The 8,069-nt window shown below is 48.1% G+C and overlaps 1 non-coding gene across 1 annotated transcript; it reads left to right on the top strand.

The window, feature by feature from the left end:
* Positions 1–7,311: 7,311 nt before the first annotated feature.
* TRNAL-CAA (transfer RNA leucine (anticodon CAA)) lies at positions 7,312–7,383 on the top strand. Its single transcript has one exon. It is a non-coding gene; the product is annotated as a tRNA-Leu (tRNA).
* The last annotated feature ends 686 nt before the right edge of the window (positions 7,384–8,069 follow it).

Here is an 8,069-nt window from a genome sequence, read left to right on the forward strand (position 1 = left end):
TAATTTATTATTCTTTCGCACAGTGCGTACTTTCTTACTGCACATTTTTCCACGGAATTAGAGTGCAGCAGAGTGGCGCAGTGGAAGCGTGCTGGGTCATAACCCAGAGGTTCGTGGATTGAAACCACGCCCTGCTAACTTTATTTTCATTTGCAACAGTGTGCACTTTCTTACTGCCCATTTTTTCACGTAACTAGAGTGCAGCAGAGGGGCGCAGTGTAAGCGTGCTTGGCCCATCACCCAGAGGTCCGTGGATCGAAACCACGCTCTGCTAATTTTATATTCTTTTTGCATTAGTGGGCACTTTCTTACTGCAAAATTTCCCACCTGACTATAATGCAGCAGAGTGGCCCAGTGGAAGCGTGCTTGGGCCATAACCCATGTGTCCGTGGATCGAAACCCCGCTCCGCTAATTTTATTTTCTTTTGCATAAGTGCGCAGTTTCCTACTGCACATTTTCTCAAGTAACTTGAGTGCAGAAGAGCGGCACAGTAGAAGCGTGCTGGGCCCATAACCCAGAGGTCCGTGTATCGAAACCACGCTCTGCGATTTGTACAATTTTTTTGCATTAGTGCGCAGTTTCTTACTGCACATTTTCTCACGTAACTAGAGTGCAGCAGAGTGGCGCAGTGGAAGCGTGCTGGGCCCATAACCCAGAGGTCCGTGGATCGAAAGCACGCTCTGCTAATTTTATAATTTTTTTGCATTACTGCGCACTTTCTTACTGCACATTTTGCCACGTAAGTAGATTGCAGCAGAGTGGTGCAGTGGAAGCGTGCTGGGCCCATTACCCAGAGGTCCGTGGATCTTAACCACGCTCTGCTAATTCCATTTTCTTTTGCATTAGTGCGCACATTCCTACTGCCTATTTTCCCACGTAACTACAGTGCAGTGGAGTGGCGTAGTTGGAGTTTGCTGAGGCCATATCCCAGCGGTCCATAGGACAGAACCACGCTCTGCTAATTACATATTCTTTTGCATTAGTGCCCACTTTCTTACTGCACCTTTTCCCACATAACTGTACTGCAGGAGAGTGGCGCAGTGAAAGCGTGCTGAACCCGTAACCCAGAGGTTCTTGGATGGAAACCACGCTCTGCTAATTTTATTTTCTTTGCATTGTGTGCAGTTTCTTACTGCACATTTTCTCACGTAACTAGAGTGCAGCAGAGTGGCGCAGTGGAAGCGGGCTGGGCCCATAACCCAGAGGTCCGTGGATCGAAACCACGCTCTGCTCATTTTATTTTTTTGTATTAGTGCATACTTTCTTACTGCACATTTTCCCACGTAACTAGAGTGCAGCGGAGGGGCGCAGTGAAAGCGTGCTGGGCCCATAACCCAGGTCTCCGTGGATCGAAACCACGCTCTGCTAATTTCATTTTCTTTGGATTGTGTGCAGTTTCTTACTGCACATTTTCTCACGTAACTAGAGTGCAGCAGATTGGCGCAGTGGAAGCGGGCTGGGCCCATAACCCAGAGGTCCGTGGATCGAAACCACGCTCTGCTAATTTTATTTTCTTTTGCATTAGTGCATACTTTCTTACTGCACATTTTCCCACGTAACTAGAGTGCAGCGGAGGGGCGCAGTGGAAGCGTGCTGGGCCCATAACCCAGTTGTCCGTCGATCGAAACTACGCTCTGCTAATTTTATTTTCTTTTGCATAAGTGCGCAGTTTCTTACTGCACATTTTATCACGTAACTAGAGTGCAGCAGAGTGGCGCGGTGGAAGCGTGCTGGGCCCATAACCCAGAGGTCCGTGGATCGAAACTACGATCTGCTAATTTATTTTCTTTTGCATAAGTGCGCAGTTTCTTACTGCACATTTTATCACGTAACTAGAGTGCAGCAGAGTGGCGCAGTGGAAGCGTGCTGGGCCCATAACCAAGAAGTTCGTGGATCGAAACCACGCCCTGCTAACTTTATTTTAACTTGCGATAGTGTGCACTTTCTTACTGCCCATTTTTTCATGTACCTAGAGTGCAGCAGAGGGGCGCAGTGTAAGCGTGCTTGGCCCAATTCCCCGAGGTCCGTGGATCGAAACCACGCTCTGCTAATTTTATATTCTTTTTGCATTAGTGCGCACTTTCTTACTGCAAATTTCCCACATGACTAGAATGCAGCAGAGTGGCGCAGTGGAAGCGTGCTGCGGCCATAACCCAGGTGTCCGTGGATCGAAACCACGCTCTGCTAATTTTATTTTCTTTTGCATAAGCGCGCAGTTTCTTACTGCACATTTTCTCAACGAACTAGAATACAGCAGAAGGGCACAGTGGAAGCGTGCTGGGACCATAACCCAGTTGTCCGTGGATTGAAACTACGCTCTGCTAATTTTATTTTCTGTTGCATAAGTGCGCAGTTTCTTACTGCGCATTTTTTCACGTAACTAGAGTGCAGCACAGTGGCGCAGTGGAAGCGTGCGGGGCCCATAACCCAGAGGTCCGTGGATCGAAACCACGCTCTGCGATTTGTACAATTTTTGCATTAGTACGCAGTTTCTTACTCCACATTCTCTCACGTAACTAGAGTGCAGCAGAGTGGCGCAGTGGAAGCGTGCTGGGGCCATAACCCTTGTGTCCGTGGATCGAAACCACGCTCTGCTAATTTTATTTTCTTTTGCATAAGTGCGCAGTTTCCTACTGCACATTTTCTCAAGTAACTTGAGTGCAGAAGAGCGGCAAAGTAGAAGCGTGCTGGGCCCATAACCCAGAGGTCCATGGATCGAAACCACGCTCTGCGATTTGTACAATTTTTTGCATTAGTGCGCAGTTTCTTACTGCACATTTTCTCACGTAACTAGAGTGCAGCAGAGTGGCGCAGTGGAAGCGTGCTGGGCCCATAACCCAGAAGTCCGTGGATCGAAAGCACGCTCTGCTAATTTGATATTCTTTTTGCATTACTGCGCACTTTCTTACTGCACATTTTGCCACGTAAGTAGAATGCAGCAGAGTGGTGCAGTGGAAGCGTGCTGGGCCCATTACCTAGAGGTCCGTGGATCAAAACCACGCTCTGCTAATCCCATTTTCTTTTGCATTAGTGCGCACATTCCTACTGCCTATTTTCCCACGTAACTACAGTGCAGTAGAGTGGCGTAGTTGGAGTTTGCTGAGGCCATATCCCAGCGGTCCATAGGTCAAAACCACGCTCTGCTAATTACATATTCTTTTGCATTAGTGCCCACTTTCTTACTGCACCTTTTCCCACATAACTGTACTGCAGGAGAGTGGCGCAGTGAAAGCGTGCTGAACCCGTAACCCAGAGGTTCTCAGATGGAAACCACGCTCTGCTAATTTTTAATCTTTGCATTGTGTGCAGTTTCTTACTGCACATTTTCTCACGTAACTAGAGTGCAGCAGAGTGGCGCAGTGGAAGCGGGCTGGGCCCATAACCCAGAGGTCCGTGGATCGAAACCACTCTCTGCTCATTTTATTTTCTTTTGCATTAGTGCATACTTTCTTACTGCACATTTTCCCACGTAACTAGAGTGCAGCGGAGGGGCGCAGTGAAAGCGTGCTGGGCCCATAACCCAGGTCTCCGTGGATCGAAACCACGCTCTGCTAATTTATTATTCTTTCGCACAGTGCGTACTTTCTTACAGCACATTTTTCCACGGAATTAGAGTGCAGCAGAGTGGCGCAGTGGAAGCGTGCTGGGTCATAACCCAGAGGTTCGTGGATTGAAACCACGCCCTGCTAACTTTATTTTCATTTGCAATAGTGTGCACTTTCTGATTGCCCATTTTTTCACGTAACTAGAGTGCAGCAGAGAGCGCAGTGTAAGCGTGCTTGGCCCATCACCCAGAGGTCCGTGGATCGAAACCACGCTCTGCTAATTTTATATTCTTTTTGCATTAGTGGGCACTTTCTTACTGCAAAATTTCCCACCTGACTATAATGCAGCAGAGTGGCCCAGTGGAAGTGTGCTGGGGCCATAACCCATGTGTCCGTGGATCGAAACCCCGCTCTGCTAATTTTATTTTCTTTTGCATAAGTGCGCAGTTTCCTACTGCACATTTTCTCACGTAACTTGAGTGCAGCAGAGTGGCGCAGTGGAAGCGTGCTGGGCCCATAACCCAGATGTCCGTGGATCGAAACCACGCTCTGCGATTTGTACAATTTTTTGCATTAGTACGCAGTTTCTTACTGCACATTCTCTCACGTAACTAGAATGCAGCAGAGTGGCGCAGTGGAAGCGTGCTGGGCCCATAACCCAGATGTCCGTGGATCGAAACCACGCTCTGCGATTTGTACAATTTTTTGCATTAGTACGCAGTTTCTTACTGCACATTCTCTCACGTAACTTGAGTGCAGCAGAGTGGCGCAGTGGAAGCGTGCTGGGCCCATAACCCAGATGTCCGTGGATCGAAACCACGCTCTGCGATTTGTACAATTTTTTGCATTAGTACGCAGTTTCCTACTGCACATTTTCTCACGTAACTTGAGTGCAGCAGAGTGGCGCAGTGGAAGCGTGCTGGGCCCATAACCCAGATGTCCGTGGATCGAAACCACGCTCTGCGATTTGTACAATTTTTTGCATTAGTACGCAGTTTCTTACTGCACATTTTCCCACGTAACTAAATTGCAGCAGAGTGGCGCAGTGAAAGCGTGCTGGGCCCATAACCCAGAAGTCCGTGGATCGAAAGCACGCTCTGCTAATTTGATATTCTTTTTTGCATTACTGTGCACTTTCTTACTGCACATTTTGCCACGTAAGTAGAATGCAGCAGAGTGGTGCAGTGGAAGCGTGCTGGGCCCATTACCCAGAGGTCCTGGATCAAAACCACGCTCTGCTAATTCCATTTTCTTTTGCATTAGTGCGCACATTCCTACTGCCTATTTTCCCACGTAACTACAGTGCAGTAGAGTGGCGTAGTTGGAGTTTGCAGAGGCCATATCCCAGCGGTCCATAGGTCAAAACCACGCTCTGCTAAATATATATTCTTTTGCATTAGTGCCCACTTTCTTACTGCACCTTTTCCCACATAGCTGTACTGCAGGAGGGTGGCGCAGTGAAAGCGTGCTGAACCTGTAACTCAGAGGTTCTCGGACGGAAACCACGCTCTGCTAATTTTATTTTCTTTGCATTGTGTGCAGTTTCTTACTGCACATTTTCTCACGTAACTAGAGTGCAGTGGAGGGGCGCAGTGAAAGCGTGCTGGGCCCATAAACCAGGTGTCCGTGGATCGAAACCACGCTCTGCTAATTTTATTTTCTTTTGCCTAAGTGCGCAGTTTCTTACTGCACATTTTTTCACCGAACTATAATACAGCAGAAGGGCGCAGTGGAAGCGTGCTGGGCCCATAACCCAGTTGTCAGTCGATCGAAACTATGCTCTGCTAATTTTATTTTCTATTGCATAAGTGCGCAGTTTCTTACTGCACAATTTATCACGTAACTAGAGTGCAGCAGAGTGGCGCAGTGGAAGCGTGCTGGGCCCATAACCAAGAAGTTCGTGGATCGAAACCACGCCCTGCTAACTTTATTTTAACTTGCGATAGTGTGCACTTTCTTACTGCCCATTTTTTCATGTACCTAGAGTGCAGCAGAGGGGCGCAGTGTAAGCGTGCTTGGCCCATCACCCCAAGGTCCGTGGATCGAAACCACGCTCTGCTAATTTTATATTCTTTTTGCATTAGTGCGCACTTTCTTACTGCAAATTTCCCACATGACTAGAATGCAGCAGAGTGGCGCAGTGGAAGCGTGCTGCGGCCATAACCCAGTTGTCCGTGGATTGAAACTACGCTCTGCTAATTTTATTTTCTGTTGCATAAGTGCGCAGTTTCTTACTGCGCATTTTTTCACGTAACTAGAGTGCAGCAGAGTGGCGCAGTGGAAGCGTGCTGGGCCCATAACCCAGAGGTCCGTGGATCGAAACCACGCTCTGCTAATTTATTATTCTTTCGCACAGTGCGTACTTTCTTACTGCACATTTTTCCACGGAATTAGAGTGCAGCAGAGTGGCGCAGTAGAAGCGTGCTGGGTCATAACCCAGAGGTTCGTGGATTGAAACCACGCCCTGCTAACTTTATTTTCATTTGCAATAGTGTGCACTTTCTTACTTCCCATTTTCTCACGTAACTAGAGTGCAGCAGAGTGGCGCAGTGGAAGCGTGCTGGGCCCATAACCCAGAGGTCCGTGGATCGAAAGCACGCTCTGCTAATTTTATAAGTTTTTTGCATCGGTGCGCACTTTCTGACTGCACATTTTCCCACGTAACTAAATTGCAGCAGAGTGGCGCAGTGAAAGCGTGCTGGGCCCATAACCCAGAAGTCCGTGGATCGAAAGCACGCTCTGCTAATTTGATATTCTTTTTGCATTACTGCGCACTTTCTTACTGCACATTTTGCCACGTAAGTAGAATGCAGCAGAGTGGTGCAGTGGAAGCGTGCTGGGCCCATTACCCAGAGGTCCTGGATCAAAACCACGCTCTGCTAATTCCATTTTCTTTTGCATTAGTGCGCACATTCCTACTGCCTATTTTCCTACGTAACTACAGTGCAGTAGAGTGGCGCAGTTGGAGTTTGCTGAGGCCATATCCCAGCGGTCCATAGGTCAAAACCACGCTCTGCTAATTACATATTCTTTTGCATTAGTGCCCACTTTCTTACTGCACCTTTTCCCACATAACTGTACTGCAGGAGAGTGGCGCAGTGAAAGCGTGCTGAACCCGTAACCCAGAGGTTCTTGGATGGAAACCACGCTCTGCTAATTTTATAATCTTTGCATTGTGTGCAGTTTCTTACTGCACATTTTCTCACGTAACAAGAGTGCAGCAGAGTGGCGCAGTGGAAGCGGGCTGGGCCCATAACCCAGAGGTCCGTGGATCGAAACCACGCTCTGCTCATTTTATTTTCTTTTGCATTAGTGCATACTTTCTTACTGCACATTTTCCCACGTAACTAGAGTGCAGCGGAGGGGCGCAGTGAAAGCGTGCTGGGCCCATAACCCTGGTCTCCGTGGATCGAAACCACGCTCTGCTAATTTCATTTTCTTTGCATTGTGTGCAGTTTCTTACTGCACATTTTCTCACGTAACTAGAGTGCATTAGAGTGGCGCAGTGGAAGCGGGATGGGCCCATAACCCAGAGGTCCGTGGATCGAAACCACGCTCTGCTAATTTTATTTTCTTTTGCATTAGTGCATACTTTCTTACTGCACATTTTCCCACGTAACTAGAGTGCAGCGGAGGGGCGCAGTAGAAGCGTGCTGGGCCCATAACCCAGTTGTCCGTCGATCGAAACTACGCTCTGCTAATTTTATTTTCTTTTGCATAAGTGCGCAGTTTCTTACTGCACATTTTATCACGTAACTAGAGTGCAGCAGAGTGGCGCAGTGGAAGCGTGCTGGGCCCAAAACCCAGAGGTCCGTGGATCGAAACCACGATCTGCTAATTTATTTTCTTTTGCATAAGTGCGCAGTTTCTTACTGCACATTTTATCACGTAACTAGAGTGCAGCAGAGTGGCGCAGTGGAAGCGTGCTGGGCCCATAACCAAGAAGTTCGTGGATCGAAACCACGCCCTGCTAACTTTATTTTAAGTTGCGATAGTGTGCACTTTCTTACTGCCCATTTTTTCATGTACCTAGAGTGCAGCAGAGGGGCGCAGTGTAAGCGTGCTTGGCCTATCACCCCGAGGTCCGTGGATTGAAACCACGCTCTGCTAATTTTACATTCTTTTTGCATTAGTGCGCACTTTCTTACTGCAAATTTCCCACATGACTAGAATGCAGCAGAGTGGCGCAGTGGAAGCGTGCTGCGGCCATAACCCAGGTGTCCGTGGATCGAAACCACGCTCTGCTAATTTTATTTTCTTTTGCATAAGCGCGCAGTTTCTTACTGCACATTTTCTCAACGAACTAGAATACAGCAGAAGGGCGCAGTGGAAGCGTGCTGGGCCCATAACCCAGTTGTCCGTGGATTGAAACTACGCTCTGCTAATTTTATTTTCTGTTGCATAAGTGCGCAGTTTCTTACTGCACATTTTATCACGTAACTAGAGTGCAGCAGAGTGGCGCAGTGGAAGCGTGCTGGGCCCATAACCAAGAAGTTCGTGGATCGAAACCGCGCTCTGCTAAT

This window comes from Rhipicephalus microplus, chromosome 5, assembly GCF_043290135.1.
Source record: "Rhipicephalus microplus isolate Deutch F79 chromosome 5, USDA_Rmic, whole genome shotgun sequence".
Lineage (NCBI taxonomy): Eukaryota > Metazoa > Arthropoda > Arachnida > Ixodida > Ixodidae > Rhipicephalus > Rhipicephalus microplus.